The sequence below is a fragment of the Sus scrofa genome, chromosome 1, assembly GCF_054392235.1.
Source record: "Sus scrofa isolate SSC_HxYL_T2T_F1_AM1 chromosome 1, Sscrofa_HxYL_maternal_Yorkshire_Landrace_v2.0, whole genome shotgun sequence".
Lineage (NCBI taxonomy): Eukaryota > Metazoa > Chordata > Mammalia > Artiodactyla > Suidae > Sus > Sus scrofa.
The window spans coordinates 263548470-263563826 of record NC_139383.1 but is presented as its reverse complement, the minus strand read 5'-3'; positions in this window follow the sequence as shown (position 1 = coordinate 263563826).

The window sequence follows — 15357 nt, the reverse complement described above, 5'->3', positions numbered from 1 at the left end:
GGGATTGAGAGCCAGTCACCTGCAGGAACAAATTGGAGAGTGATGGCCTGGAAAGGTCACATAAAGGCAGGAAGTCAAATGAAGTGCCTGTGGTCCTGTCATGGAATCTTTCTTGGGTGTCAGGCTCCTGGAACTTTTGCGGGGTGGTGGTGGTGTCAGACTCAAAAGGGCACGTGTTGGGATTGGTATGAAACAAAGAAGGATTCTCACTGTATTCCGTGCAAAGTTTATAAGTGCTATGTTCCAGAGGAGTTCCCGTCATGGCTCAGTGGTTAACGAATCCGACTAGGAACCATGAAGTTGCGGGTTCGATCCCTGGCCTTGCTCAGTGGGTTAAGGATCCGGCATTGCCATGAGCTGTGGTGTAGGTTGCAGACGCGGCTCGGATCCCGCGTTGCTGTGCCTCTGGCGTAGGCCAGTGGCTACAACTCTGATTAGACCCCTGGCCTGGGAACCTCCATGTGCCATGGGAAGCGGCCCTAGAAAAGGCAAAAAAAGACTAAAGAAATAAATAAACAAAGTGCTATGTTCCCATCAAAGCTGTACAAAGGGAAAGAAAGAGAAGTTTCAGGCCATATTTGGGTCATAGGGGCAGATAGGCTTTCTGTAAACAAACAGAATTCCTCGCTGGCATTAGAGCAACAACTTTCCTGCCTGTCTCGCTGTCCTGAAGTTCATTCTCTCTGTAAGCTGATTCATCTCCACACAGCAGGCAGGGATATCTTTCTAATGCATAAAGCCTTTAATGGCTCCCCATTGCCTTCAGGAAAAAGCCCAAACTCTTTAACTAGCTTTTTAAGGCTCAGCTCACTCTGGCCCTGCCACCTCTCCATCCTCATTTCATTGTCTCCAGCTCCATCCCTACCCCTAATCTCAACCCTACAGCTTTCCACTGAAAACTGACCCTGAGGAACTGTTCTTGAAAAATGCGCAGCCTTTGGAGTCCCTGTTGTGGCGCAGCAGGTTAAGAATCTTACATAGTGTCCATGATGTTGCGGGTTTGATCCCTGGCCTCAATCAGTGGGTTAAGGACCCGGTAGTGCTGCAGGCTGCAGATCCCAGATGTGGTTTGGATCCAGTGTTGCTGTGACTGTGACGTAGGCCTGCAGCTGCAGCTCCAATTCAACCCTTGGCCCTCAGAACTTCCTTCCATATGCTGTATGTGCAGCTCCAAAAAGAAAAGAAAAGCACGGCATTCTAATGAGGGTGGATGCTGCAAAAAGAAAGACCATAATCACGGGTTTTAGCAGTCCTTTTTATTACTAAAGGAGAAATTATTCCTTTTGTTTGGCTGAGCATCTTGACGGATTTTTGGATGAGCATAGGTGTGAGTCTGGAGGAAATCCGTAGCCTATTTGTAGTTAATTTGACCTGTGCAAACAGTGAGCTGAATACGGATGGGGAAAAAAAGATGAGTGAGAAGATAAAGAAAGGAGATAACCAGTTGAAAGAGAGAGAAAAAGAGAGATAGCACCACTGGTAAGAAATCCTTGGTGGAAGAACAAAGGACTTTTCTTATCTAAGGAGCAATTTTCAGTTGTTTGTTGTGCACTGCAGCTTCGCAATCATAAACCTCAATAAAGCCTGGAGGAGCTCCTGTCATGGCTCAGTGGTTAACAAACCCAGCTAGTATCCATGAGGAGGCAGGTTTGATCCCGGGCCTCACTCAGTAGGTTAAGGATCCCGGGTTGCCATGAGCTGTGGCGAAGGCCAGCAGCTGTAGCTCCGATTCGACCCCTAGCCTGGGAACCTCCATATGCCTTTCATGCAGCCCTAAAAAAAGACAAAAACAAGACAAAACAAAGCTTGGAACCATTTTTTACATCCGGGTTTTCTTCTGTCTCATCCCTACTCCTAGATTTTGAGGTAATTTTAGCCAAGGCTCTTGAAATTTTCCCTAGAGTAAGTCTTTCCTGATTCAAAAGTTCTTACTATTCCATGTCACGCTAGCATCATCCATTTAGATGAGGACAATACAAGAGTCATTCAGCACCACTGTTGTCTTGCATTCTTTGTCATCTTCCACGCAGAGATTTTTTTCTGTGGTTATTTTCTCTATTATTTTCTTGACTAATTTCCTCAGATAAAGTACATGAGTCATATACTTTCCAAGGCCCTATGTGTCCATAGATGCCTTCTTTTTGCCCACATAGAATAATGTTTCAATTGAATGTAAGATTTTCAGATCTTAATCCACGTTCCCCCCAGCAGCTTATAAATAGCATCCTTTTATCTTTCAAGAACCTCCAGTATTGATGACAGTCCAATGATGGCCTCTCCTTTGTCAATAACATGTTTTTTTGGTTTTTTTTTTTTTTTTCCTGGCTGGCTGATAAAAGTTAAATTAATCCTTGAAGCTGAGAGATTTCACCAGGACACTTCTTTGTGTGAATGTTTCCTTTTATTAAACCCACCTGGGGACCAGGGGAGTCCTTTAAATAATCAAATCTTTCTTTGGTTTTCTTCTCTTTTTTGGGGTGGGGGAGATGCCCAGCATCACATGGAATTCTTGGGCCAGGAGTCACAACTGTAGCTTGGATCTGACCCCTGGCCCAGGAATTCCATATGATGGATCTTTAACCCATTGTGCAGGGCTGGGGATAGAACCTGTGTCCTGGCTCTGCAGAGAGGCTGTTGATCCAGTTGCAGCGCCACAGCAGGAACTCCTCTTTAGTATTCTCCTATCTTCTCCTTTCTCCTTCTGGCAGTCCCATTCTTAGACTATTAAGACTCTGCCTAATTGGTCCCCTGTGTCTTATATCAGTGCATTTTTTAAAAACATCGTTAGCATGCTTTTTTTTTTTTTTTCTTTTGCTTGAGTTATTGGAACAACCCCCTACGCTAAACACTCATTAATTTTTGGAAGTTATCATTTGCTTTCATTTCTACTTTGAATTTCTAAATTTAGGAATCATGCTCTTTAGTCCTATAATTTCATTTTTTATGCTCTAATTCTATCTTCTTGAAAGTTCTCATTATGATTTTTCCCTCATTATATTTTAATTGAATTTCACGTCTGCATCTCCCATTAACACTGCCTCTACTTGCCGACCTCTCCTGGCCATTCAGATGGGGCTCTTTCCTAAAAAGGACATGTTCCCTTTGTGTGTAATCTCGTTTGCCTGACAATTTGGCACCTCGGCTGTTGGAATCCCTCACCCAGAGTTGGACGGATCGCCACTGTGACGTGAGCCGGCAGGAACGGGGACAGGAAGATGGGACGTTTCAGTTGAGGATTTGGGTGATGCTGGTGGTGGAGTCATCGTTCTTGGATGCGAGAAAGCTAGACCTCCCTGGCATCGGTGGCTTCATCTCAGGTTCCCCCAGAGACAGTCACAGCAAGGAGGAGGGGTTAAGGCCACCAGATCTGGATCCTCATCCCTAAATGCCATGTAACGAGCTCTTAGCCGTGTCTGGACTCTTCCTTTGGTGGCTGAGCCGTCCTAGCTCGGAGGGACGGAGACGGGGCGTGACTACACAGGTTGTCACTTTCCCAGGATTCCCTAAGAACGGACAAGGGCAGCAGTGCTGGCCCAAATCAGTGGGGCTTTGAAGGCAGACACTGCTTCCTCCATCGTCTTGGCAGCTCTGGTTCCATCTCATTAGCTACAGCCACACTACACGTCCACACAGGCTCCCGCTGGGCTGGTCCATGAAAACAGAGCAAACAGTTCCAGTTCCAGGTATGCTGGTGACAAAGATCAGGATTGCAGTTTCTAAGGGAAAGATGCTTGAAGAGAAAGAAAGCCTGGTTAACTTTTCAACACGTTTTCCTCTCTTTCTATTTCTTTTGTTACCAGACCTCTTGTTTGCCGCTCAACATCTGCTGTTTGCTGGAGCCTGAGTTGCAGGCTCCTGGCGGTGGTGGCGACCTCTGGGGCATACACGTCTACAGGGCTACCATTTGGTTCCTCATCACAATTGCAACGTGTGGAGGAGGAGTTTCCTCCACACTGCCTAGCCACGCTCGGGGACACCAGGCAGGGTCCAAGAATTCAACTTAATTCTGAGACTATCCACCTGGAGACAGTATCAGATTCCGCAGGTTAAGGGCTCAGTCCTGCAAGACTGCCGACCCCCCACCCCCACCCCCGCCTTAGACACCGATTTCAAGTCCAGGTTGTCACCTGTGTTTGACCTACTGGCCATAAATGGGAGAATCCCGTGACCCCCTCCTTGGCTTCAGTTTTTGCTGGAGCATCTCGTAGAACTCAGAGAAACATTTTACTTACTAGATAACCATCTTATTAGAAAAGGAAAGAACTCAGGAACAGGCAGATAGAAGACACATGCACAGGGCAGGGGATGAGGAAAGGGTTTGAGGCTTCCAAGCACAGCACTCTCCCCAGGTTCATCAATCTGGAAGGTCTTTGAACTCTGTCCTTTTGGGTTTTTATGGAGGCTTCAACACAAAGACACAGCTGATGACATCATTGTCTACTGGTCACTGATTCCTCCTCTTTTCTTTCTTTCTTTTTTTTTTTTTCTTTTTGTCTTTTTGTCTTTTGTTATTGTTGTTGTTGCTATTTCTTGGGCCGCTCCCGCGGCATATGGAGGTTCCCAGGCTAGGGGTCGAATCGGAGCTGCAGCCACCGGCCTACGCCAGAGCCACAGCAACTCGGGATCCGAGCCGAGTCTGCAACCTACACCACAGCTCACGGCAACGCCGGATCCTTAACCCACTGAGCAAGGGCAGGGACCGAACCCGCAACCTCATGGTTCCTAGTCGGATTCGTTAACCACTTCGCCACGACGGGAACTCCTTTTCTTTTTTTTTTTTTTTTGGTGGTGGGGGGGCATACCCACAGCATGTGGAAGTTCCTAGGCCAGGAATCGAACCTGTGCCACAGCAGTGGCAATGCTAGATCCTTAACCCATTGTGCCACAGGGGATCTTCCAAACTCATTCAACCTCCAGCCCCTCTCCCATCCCCAGAGGTCAGGGAGGTGGGATTGAAAGTTTCAACTCTCTCTAATCACCTGGTTGGCTCTCCTGGCAACCAACCCCTGTCTTAGACAGACGTGATCTAAGAGTCACCCCATTCACCTAATGAAAGACGGCTTCAGTGCCCTCACGCTTAGGGAATGCTGAGGGGTTTAGGACCTGTGTGCCAGGAATGGGGATGAAGACAAAATATGTTTCTTTCTTTTTTTTGTCTTTTTTGCCATTTCTTGGGCCGCTCCCGCGGCATATGGAGGTTCCCAGGCTAGGGGCTGAATTGGAGCTGCAGCCGCCGGCCTACGCCAGAGCCACAGCAACGCGGGATCCGAGCCGTGCCTGCAACCTACACCACAGCTCACGGCAACGCCGGATCGGTAACCCACTGAGCAAGGGCAGGGACCGAACCCGCAACCTCATGGTTCCTAGTCGGATTCGTTAACCACTGCACCACGATGGGAACTCCCAAAATATGTTTCTTATCATAAATCACAACCATTACAATCACTTCACCGGGAGCACAACAAGATAACGTCCTAAGAGCTAAGTCTCAGCCCTCCTGCGCCAGAGGCCACCACCCCTGCTCCACTGTCCATGACCTTGTGTAAATTGCATCCCGGGGGGATAGACTTCCCCTGAAATGTTCCTCAAAGGGGGCTGGAAGGTGCCTGCATCAGAATCTCTGGAGATGGAGTTTCCACCATGGCTCAGCAGTTAGTGAACCCAACTAGCATCCACAAGGACTCAGGCTCAATCTCTGACCCCACTCAGTGGGTTAAGGATCTGGCGTTGCCATGAGCTGTGGTGTAGGCCAGCACCTGTGGCTCTGATTTGACCCCTAGCCTGGGGACTTCTATATGCTGTGGACTTCTTTATGCATCCCTAAAAAAGAAAAAAAAAAAAAAAAAAAAAAAAGAAAGCTGGGAACATGCCAGTCTGGGAAAACTCCTTGAGTGTTGCTCACGTCATGAGTGCATCTCATTCCACAGAACATGGAACAAATGCTGTTTCCCTGCTATAAAGTCTCGCTTCTCACAGCCTTTGGATTTTGGGCACTCTTCTTGCAGGAAGGCGGGCCCGTGACCTGAAGCCTTATAACTGTCTGCCATACCTTGCAGCTCAGTCCATGTGTGCTGTGCTAGCGTTCTGGACAGTATTACATGGGCTACAATAGCACAATTTCTAATCGTTCAAATGAATCAGGTTGATTTCCTCCTTGAAAGCTAGAATGTTTACTCTGAACCACCAAGGGCCGAGGGGCAGTTGTCTTAGGGAAGATTGTGTGACCGTCTCCACCAGCTTGTGAACCATTCTTTCCTCAAGCCTGGAAGGAAAGAAGAGCTCCTTTGTCAACTGGGTAAGGAAGCTTTCTTTTTTTTTTTTTTTTTTTTTGCCTTTTCTAGGGCCGCACCCGTGGCATATGGAAGTTCCCAGGCTAGGGGTCAAATCTGAGCTGTAGCCGCTGGCCTACACCAGAGCCACAGCCATGTGGGATCCAAGCCGCGTCTGCGACCTACACCACAGCTCACGGCAATGCTGGATCCTTCGCCCACTGAGCAAGGTCAGGGATCGAACCCGCCACCTCATGGTTCCCAGTCGGATTCGTTAACCACTGAGCCATGACGGGAACTCCAGAAGCTTTCATTTTCACTTGGCGACCACAGCCTAGCACTGGAGAGCCTTATCATAGTAACACTCCGCTTTTATTGAGAATGTAGCTTTGCCTATGCATTATTTCCTTTCATTTTCAGGTTGACCCAAGAAAGAGGTACCACTGGTGTCCACTGAAGCACAGTGAGGTAGAGAGAGCAAGTGGTGATGCTTGCTGGCAGGTGCACCCAAGCCGCCTGGCTCCACAGTTTGCATTCCTAACTCTTACGTGATTAGCTATAAGCATAAGATTCATGATAAAGGCATACTTATCTTTATTTGTTCATTAATTCCTTCAATATAAAGGACTTTGTGTCAGGTGCTAAGCTAGGTGCTTGGGACACTCCCTGCCCTTGACGTCTCCCAGTCTAATGATGAACACAACTAAGAGGCCAATTAAAACAATGAGCATTACGTGCTTGGATGTAAGTGAGAGGAAAGGCTGTGGAGGCACAGACACGGGGGAGGAGGGGTACAGAACCCACGGTTAGAGAAGTCACAGAGAAGGGGAGGCCCAGGGCAGGAAAAGGCAGGAAGTTTTCTACAAAGAGAGTGTATCTGAGGAGGTTAGGGCCAGTGGCAAGGGCTGGAGGGGTTGACAGGGAGGGGATCTTTCTTAAATGGCCTCTCCAGGAGTTCTTGTTGTGGCTCAGTGGGTTAAGAACGCGACACAGTATCTGTGAAGATGTGGGTTCGATCCCCGCCCTCGCTCAGTGGGTTAAAGATCTGGCATTGACACAAGCGCCGGTGTAGTTGGCTGATGAGGCTTGGATCTGGTGTTGCTGTGGCTGTGGCATAGGACAGCAGGTGCAGCTCCAGTTTGACCCCTAGCCTGGGAACTTCCATGTGCCGTCCTTAAAAAAAAAAAAAGAGCCTCTGTAAGGGGAAAGCTTGAGCTTTATCCTGTCAAGCCTTTCAAGTGTTTTAAGAGGAAGAGTAACAGAGCCAGCTTTTTTTTTTTTTTTTTTTTTTTTTTGCTATTTAGGGCCAAATCCTTGACATATGGAAGTTCCCAGGCTCGGGGTCAAATCGGAGCTACAGCTGGTGGCCTACACCACAGTCATAGCAATGCAGGATCAGAGCTGAGTCTATGACCTACACCAGAGCTCACAGCAATGCTTAACCCACTAAGCGAGGCCAGGGATCAAACCTGCATCCTGGTGGATACCAGTCAGGTTCATTAACTGCTGAACCATGAAGGGGACTCCAGCTTCTCTTTATATTAAGAGGATACTGGTGCCATAAGAAGGGTGGCCTTCCCTGCCACTCAGCTCTTTGATCACAAAGGCCCAAGTTCAATTGGCACAGGTGCTGCAAACATCCTGAACAACAGCGTATGTGGTTGGAAAGTTTGTAAAGAATTATGAAACTGTTAGGTGCATCTCTATGGTGTAAATAACTAAAACTGACTTTTGAAAAGTGTAGAAAATATGGAGTTCTCGCTGTGGAGCAATGGGGTAGCGGTGGCTCTGCAGTGCTGGGATGCAGGTTTGATCCCTGGCTCAGCACAGTGGGTTAAAGGATCTGCCATTGCCACAGCTGCAGTATAGTTCACAACTGTGGCTCAGATCTGATCCCTGGCCCAGAAACTCCATATGCCCTCCCCCCCCCCAAAAAAAGAAAAAGAAAAAATAATCTACAATATTTTGTAGAAAATATGAACAGATTATTATCAATGAAACAAACTGAAAATGTTCTAGAAGTTCCAGGCCCCCGAAGTTTTTGGGGTTTTATATTTTTGGCTGTATCTGCAACATGAAGAAGTTCCTAGGCCAGTGACTGAACCTGAGCCACAGAAGTAATCAGATTCACAGCAGAGACAATGCTGGGTCCATAACCCACTGAGCCACCAGGGAACTCTATCCCTGAAGTTTTATAGATAAATTCTTTCAAACTTCCAAGGATCATAAACTCCTGGCTAAATATTTTTTTTCCTAGAGCATAAACTAAAAAAAACAAAAACAAAAACGCCCAAGTGATTTTGCAGTTAACATAAACTCACTCTACAGGTTAGAAAATATTTCATAAAATATGATCAAATAAAGTTCAGAAATTGGAGTTCCCATCATGGCTCAGTGGAAACAAATCTGCCTAGTATCCATGAGGACAAAGGTTTGATCCCTGCCTTGCTCATTGGGTTAAGGATCAGGCGTTTCCATGAGCTGTGGTATAGGTCACAGACACAGCTCGAATTCTGTGTTGCTGTGGCTGTGGTGTAGGCCAGCAGCTCCAGCTCCGCTATGACCCCTAGCCTGGGAACCTCTACATGACACAGGTTCGGCCCTAAAAAGACAAAAAAAAAAAAAAAAAAAAAAAAGTTCGGAAATTATTAAAAAAAAAAAAACAAAACAGTACCCCAAAGCTTTAAGTAAGCTTTATTTCAGAAAGATAAATATATGTAGACTCTGAAAATAATGTTTCTTCAGAGCTGAAAATGGTTCTGTGTTAAAAAGGGAGAGAAATAACATTTGGGAACACTGATCTTGGATCTGGACACTTGTGTGGGTGGTTTGGTTGCACAAATGCTGATCAATTATTTCCATGCCTATCCCATTTTATCTTGGAGAATTATTATCCTAAATGCAAAGATTTTAGCAATATGTTTTGGTTGGCAATATAAATTGTTTTATATGGTGAAAAAGAAAAGTGTAAAAAGCAATAAGAAAGCCTGAAGACTCTCATATCAATAAGATTAAGAAATGGAAAATTCCAACGGCTAAAAATCGTAAAGACAAAAATACGCATTCTTACCAGTCATTTAAAAAATCTGTGATGTAATTGGGGAGATACAATATTTTCATCTGTCAAACTTAAAAAGATTTAGAAAATGGCAATTCTCCACTTGCTTAGGATAGAACATGATGGAAGATAGTGTCAGGAAAAGAATGTATGGCTGGGTCCCTATGCTCTACAGCAGAAATTGACGCAACATTGTAAATCAGTTACACTCTAATCAAAAAATAAAATAAAGGGGGAAGAAAGAAAACGGCAATTCTGAGCACTCACAAGGATGCCAAGTGAACAAGTTACACACACCCTCTCATCAAACAGTTCAGCAATATGTGTCAGAACACTGGAAGGAGAGATTAATAGTGTTTTTCATTTTTTTCTTTATTTAAAAAATTAAGCTGTAATTCACATGCCATAACATTTGCCTTTTAAAGCGCACAATTCAGGTTGCCATTGTTGTTTTGTATATTCACAATGTGCAACCATCACCACTATCTAATTGCGAAACATTTCATCACGCCAAAAAGAAACCCTGTGTCTGATCGGCTCAATCCCATCCATCCTCCAGCCCCTGGCAGCCACTAATCTACTTCCTGTCACCATAGATTTGCTTATTCTGGAGAAATGGAATCATTACTATGTAGCCTTTTGTATCTGGCTTCCTAGCATATTTTAATTTATTTATTTATATTTTTAGGGCCGTATCCGCTGCATATGGAAGTTCCCAGGCTATGGGGCGAATTGGAGCTACAGCTGCCAGCCTACAGCACAGCCACAGCTCACAGCAACACCGGATCCTTAACCCACTGAGCGAGGCCAGGGATCGAACCTGCAACCTCATGGTTACAGTCAGATTTGTTTCCACTGCACCACAACGGGGACTCCTACTTAGCATAATTTTTTTCCAAGGTTGTGTAGTGGCATGTATCAATGCTTCATTCTTTTTTGGGTGGAATGCTATTCATTGTATGGGTATACCACACCGTGTTTATCCATTTATCAGGTGATGGACGCTGAGTCGTTCCCACCTTTGGCCATTATGGTTAATGCTGCTGTGAACATTTATGCTCCAGTTTTTGTGCGGTTATAGATTCCTTGTTTCCAGTTCTCTTGGGTGTATACCTAGGAGTGCTTTTACTTGCATACATTTCAGTGCTTCCATAGGAAATGTGTACTATTTTTATGATTCAAAAAGCAATGCATTACCTTAAAAAAACAAACAAGAAACAATAGATTTACAGGGTGTCAGGGACAGGACTTGCCATGGTCACGTCTGATGCCTGGCTCCTCAAAGTTAAAAACAAAACATACAAACAAAAAACAGAACTAGAAGATTCCAGTAGAGTGAAAGAGGAATGTAGCATTTTTCTCACATGAAGAGAAATCTTTTCATCAAGCAGGGGGGTGGAAATGAAATAGCAAATGCACTGCTCACACAATGAGCAGGTGAGAAGATGTTAATATTTGAACGAAAGTCAGTAAGTTTCTTCTCACTTAACAATAACAAAACATTACTGAATAACTATTATGTGAAAGTATTGGGAGGCAGGGAAGGGTGCAAAGAGAAACAGGTTACTTTGTCATCAAAAATGACGACTGAGAGTTCCCTGGTGGCCTAGCTGTTAAGGACTCGGCATTGCCATTGCTGTGCTTTGGGTCGCTGCTGTGGTTCCTGTTCTATCCCTGGCCCAAGAATCTCCGATGCCCTGGTGGGCATGGCTAAAAAAATAGCTACTAAGACACGCCAAGTTCAGACTCTTAAAAAGCTGGAAATAACTTGAAGGCACAAAGTAAAAGCAAAATGCCTGCTAAAAAGAAACAGACGGTCACGTAAGTACACAGCACCCTGGAGAGATCCTGGAATGAATGTGAGTGGAGGGTTAAAGGGCAGAGGATTCCCAAGCAGCAGACCAAATGAAGGTGGAGGGAGGGAGAGGAACCTTCAGGCTACGGAAAGAGCATGAGAGCAAGGAAGCACCAGTTCAATTTGGAGAACAGAGGCTGGGGGTGGCATGGGAGAGAAGGTGGAATGAAGTGAGAAAAGGAAGGACTTTCAGTGATGCTGAGGTGCATGGGGTCAAGAAGGAGAAGCCAATGGAGTTCCCGTGGTGGCTCAGTGGTTAACGAATCCGACTAGGAATCACAAGATTGCGGGTTCGATCCCTGGCCTCGCTCCTTGGGTTAAGGATCCAGCATTGCCGTGAGCTATGGTGTAGGTTGCAGACGCGGCTCGAATCTGGCATTGCTGTGGCTGTGGTCTAGGCCGGCGGCTACAGCTCCGATTGGACCCCTAGCCTGGGAACCTTCATATGCCGTGGGAGCGGCCCAAGAAATGGCAAAAAGACAAAAAAAAAAAAAGAAAGAAAACAAAAGAAAAGAAAGAAAAGAAAAGAAGGAGAAGCCAAGTTCAGAGGTTAAGCTCTAGGACATGATAGAAACAGAGTAGGGAGTAAAGGAAGAAGAAAAAGATCAGAATATAAATGTGCAGACTATGGGCAAATAAATGGACAGGGCTGAGGAGTTAAAAACTTTATTGGATGCTGATCATGGTGTAGACAGATGGGTCTTAAATAGTCACAGGACTGGAAGATTGGGAGGGATGATATATCTTCATTGTCTTTTTCTGACTTGAATTATTTTATTTATTTATTTTTTGCCACCCTTGTGGCCGGCGGAAATTCCTGAGCCAGTGATCAAACCCCATACCACAGCTGTGACATGAGCCACAGCAGTGAAAAGGCCAGATCCTTACACTAGGCCACCAGTGAACTCCCTGACTTGAATTCTTAAGAAATTCTTTTAGCCTAGGATCACTGAGACCTTAGGTGGAAAATGCATCACTGTTGTAATTTCCAAATATCTGTTTTCATAGCTATCATTTCCTCCTCACATGCTTCTTAAGCCCCCATCATCTGAGGTTTGTACTTTCCACTCTACTGAACAGGCTTCCTAGGAGTGGCCTTAAACGGTTTTTTTTTTTTTTTGGGGGGGCACATGAGCCAGATGGTTATTCTCAGGGTTGGGAGAGATTTCTGGCTCTGGCTGAACATCCCACCCTTTTCTCTTTCCCTGAAGAAAATATAAACAAGAAAAACCATCCATAAAGAAGCTGTGTTCTCACGCGCTGACGCTTCACCTGTCATTATGAGCCAATTCGCAATGGCCTGCGAGCCAAGTCTGGTGACACTGCAGGAGGAATGTCTGCTCTTGAACTCACTAGCCTTCCTCATTCTTTTTCCGTTCAGGACCCCACGGAGCACTGCCTTTTTGAAATGTCTCTAAGGCACTCATGGCGTTCCTTTTACTTCTTTCTTCTTTGAAAGGGGACAGGAACTACCCATCACTTTATATACATTGCCCCCCCCCCCCATTTCCACATGGTCAACAAGTGGAAAATGAAGGAAATGGCCTCAAATCCCATAGCTCCCCAAAGGCTTGACTCAATATCAGTAGTCTCTTTTCCTGGGTGTTTTTCTCCCATGGTGTGTCTAAACAGGCCCCCAAGATTCTGCCCTGAGCTCTCATCCATTGATGTTCTGTCCTTGGTCATCACATTCACTGTCTTCAACTGGCACATTTATGGATGTGACCCCCAAGTCTCCCCGCCCTCTTTTTTTTAGGACCGAACCGGTGGGCATGTGGAAGTTCCCAGATAAGGCATTTAATCAGAGCTGCAGCTGCCAGCTTAAGCCACAGCCACAGCAACACGGGATCCAAGCTGTGTCCACGACCTACACTACGGCTCACGGCAAGGCCGGATCCCCAGTCCACTGAGGGAGGCCAGGGATTGAATCCACATCCTCACAGACACAATGTTGGGTTCTTAACCTGCTGGGCTACAGTGGGAGCTCCATCAAGTCTCCACTTCTAAATCTACTCCCTCGGTGCTCCAGGGCCACCTGTCAATGGTGTAACATCTTATGTTCCTCCCACTGGCCTGATGTTGGAAGGTGACACAAGTTTCAGGCTGATGCCAAGGGAAGGGAAACAAAGTAAAAACAAGGTGACAATGGGAGCTTTGGAGGCCATAGGGAACAACAGACATTTCCAGTCCTGGTAGAAAGGAATGATACCCTGCAACTGTTTAATTACAAGGCCATGCTATTAGCACAGATGTCTTAATGACTAAGAGATTAAACAGCAAAGCATATGAAACTAATCTGAGTCTCTGCAAATCTCTCCCAGGATAGGAGAGGGGTCATGTCAAGTGTTTAGTACATTTTTAAAAAATGTATTATTTTTAAAAATTCACTGTTTTTAAAATTGGAGTTATAGTTAATTTACAATGTGTCAGTTTTACGTGGACAGCAAAGTGGTTCAGTGACATATGTAAATATATTCTAAGATTCTATTCCACTGTAGGTTATTACAAGATACTGAATATAGTTCCCTGTGCTGTGCAGTAGGACCTTGTTGTCTATTCTGTGTAGTAGTTTGTATCTGCTAATCCCAAACTCCTATTTTGTCCCCTCCCCCTTTGATAACCATGTTTGTTTTCCATGTCTGGATCTATTTTTTTTTAAGTGCAAGTGATATATATCTATGATATTCATCCTTTCTCTGTCTTACTTCACTTAGTATGATATTTAGGTCCATCCATGTTGCTACAAATGGCCTTATTTCACTATTTTTTATGGCCAAGTAATATTCCACAGTAAACATGAACCATATCTTAAGTTATTCATCTGTTGATGGACATTTAAGTTGCTTCCACGTCTTGGCTACTGTGAATAGTGCTGCTATGAACACTGGGGTGTATGGATCTTTTCAAGTAAGAGTGTTCTCTGGATACATGCCCAGGTAGCACCTTTTGGTTCTTAGGCAACTAGCTGCTTATGTATTCACAAAATTTGTTTTTAGAAAATGTGGAGATAGTAATTCTAAGCTATCTTGGAGAAATTAGTATATTTAAGGCAAATTACTCAACTAAACACATTCTTTGCAGCTTTGCAGAAATAACTACTCTTCTGCAATGTTTTTCTTTCCAGCAAAAGTTGATGTAATCATTAAGTATAACTTGAATAAATAATCCAAACAGTATATCCTACTAAACTTCAGAAGGAAATGTCTGAACTATTTTCTTCCAACTGATCATAATCTTGTGGTTACGTTCTAATCTTATCTATCAAATAATATGTGTAAGGCATTTACCTTAAACCAGTTTATAATGAATTACATTTCTTGTTTGGCAGGTTTGAATCTGGTTCTCTAGAACAATTTTTAAGAGTTGAAATATTTCTTTTTTTTTTTTTTTTTTTTTGGTCTCTTCTAGGCCCGTGCCCATGGCATATGGAGGTTCCCAGGCTAGCTATTGGAGCTGCAGCTGCTGGCCTACACCACAGCCACAGCAATGCCAGATCCAAGCTGCATCTGCAACCTACACCACCACTCATGGCAATGCCGAATCCTTAACCCACTGAGAGAGGCCAGGGATTGAACCCGCAACCTCATGGTTCCTAGTCGGATTCATTTCCGCTGTACCACGACGGGAACTCCCATTCCACACTTTTCCTTGGGTCTGCCTTTCCTGGTTGTTGGACTGCTAGGATCACAAAGGTTGTATTTAGATTGGAAGCACAGGAGGGAAGGGACTAAAGGACCACAGAGTCTTTTCTAAATGTTATGATGGGCCAGTGCTTCTCAAGTCTGCCTGCAGAGGACAAAGAGCAGTGCTCAGGCCCCCATCCAGAAAAATTAAACCATACTTTCTGTGGACAGGGCCCAGGCACCTGCATTTTTAAAGAAGTTCTTCAGGTGAGTCTACCAGGCAACCAACATAAAAAAAGCCTGGCTTTAAGTCCTAAGTCTCACCTTATGTAGCACAGGTAAAGGGAAGATTTCAAAATTAACACTACAGATGTCTTCAGATAATTTTTTTTTTTTTTTGGTATTTTTAGGGCCACACCCAAAGCACATGGAGATTCCCAGGCTAGGGGTTGAATTGGAGCTATAGTCACTGGCCTATGCCACAACCACAGCACTAGCAGATCTGAGCCACATCTGCGACCTGCACCACAGCTCATGGCAATGCTGGATCCT